Raw genomic sequence first — 1,573 nt, 5'->3', positions numbered from 1 at the left:
ATATATATATTCATACAAAAACATATTAGAAGAAAATGTAAGAGGATATGTTTTTGGCCTTGGGGTAAGGAATAGCTCCCTAAAAAGGACCCCTCACCCTCAAATAAAAAACAACAACAACCATAAACATATGCTTCCCTACTGCATCTCAGAATTAAGCAGACTGACTGTAGTAGCCATTGGCATTCGCCACTTTTCTGACAGTGCACTCCTCTTCCAGTTCCTGGCAGTACTGCAGCTAACTGCTTACAACTGCAAACTTCTCCTTAGAATTGCTCTTAGATCTTGGGGACTACTTTATTCTAATAGTTTTGTTTTTTTGTGGATTTTTTTTCCCTGTGGTAACAAATTGGTACAATTTTAGTGGCTTCAAACAGCTCAAAGTTGCAATTTTACAGTTCTGGAGGTCAGAAGTCAAACAGGTCTCACTGGGCTAAAATCAAGGTGTCATTAGAGCTGTGATCCTTTCTAAAGACACTAAGAGAGAATCCACTTCCTTCCTTTTCCAGTTTTTAGAGGCCACCTGCTACTATGGTCTAAAAATTTGTATCCTCTCTACCCAAATACATATTTTGAAATCTTAACCCCCAAAGATGTTGTCATTAGCAGGTGGGGTCTTTAGGAGGTGCTTAGGTCATGAAGGTGGAGCCCTCAGGAATTGGAATAGCATTTTATAAAAGAAGCTCCAGGGAGATCCATAGCCCCTTCCACCATGTGAGGACATAGCGTGAGGGCACCGGTTTTGCACCAGGAAGAGGATCTTCACCCAGTTATGCTGGCACCTTGATCTTGGACTTTCCAGCCTCCAGAACTGTGAGAAATAAATTTCTGTTGCTTATAAACTATCCAATCTGTGGCGTTTTGTTATAACAGCCTGAACAGACTAAGACACCTGCTTTCCCTGGCTTTTGGATCCCTTTCTCCATCTTCAAAGCTAGCAAGTTGAGTCCTCACATAACATATCTGATGCACTCTTAAACCTCTCTTTCATTTTTAAGAATTCGTGATTAAATTGGGTCCAGGATAATCCAGGAAATTCTCCCCATCTCAAGGTTCATACCCTTAATCACTTCTGCAAAATCTCTTTTGCCATGTAAGGTGACATTCACAGGTCCCAGGGATTAGGACATGGATAACTTGTAGGGGTGGGGGGGCATTATTTTTCCTAAATTGGAGAAATATAATTAAAAACAAAATTCTCCCCAAACCCAGAAATCCTTTCCACAAGGGTAGTAGAGAAAAAACACACACCTTTGTTATTGAATAAGCCTTAAACCAGATGTGATGCCCATCATATGCAATCTACTAAGTAATTGCAAAGACAGAAAAGAATCTCACCCTTTTATATACCTAGGAAGATACAACCTATTACACACATGTTCTTGACACAAATAATGACTACTTCTTAAGTAAAAAGATTTGACAGCACCATTTGTCACACATAGTTAATCCTAACTTCACATGGTAATTTGGGTGATCACTTATGTTAGCTAATTGGCTTTATCAAGAAGATTCTCACATTTTTAAGACAGAAACTTTCCACGGAGCAAGGCGTCCATGGAATTTCAGTTCC

The sequence above is a fragment of the Pteropus alecto genome, unplaced genomic scaffold (assembly GCF_000325575.1).
Source record: "Pteropus alecto unplaced genomic scaffold, ASM32557v1 scaffold139, whole genome shotgun sequence".
In the NCBI taxonomy this organism is placed as follows: domain Eukaryota; kingdom Metazoa; phylum Chordata; class Mammalia; order Chiroptera; family Pteropodidae; genus Pteropus; species Pteropus alecto.
The sequence above is the reverse complement of the archived record's forward strand: the minus strand, read 5'-3'. Positions refer to the sequence as shown.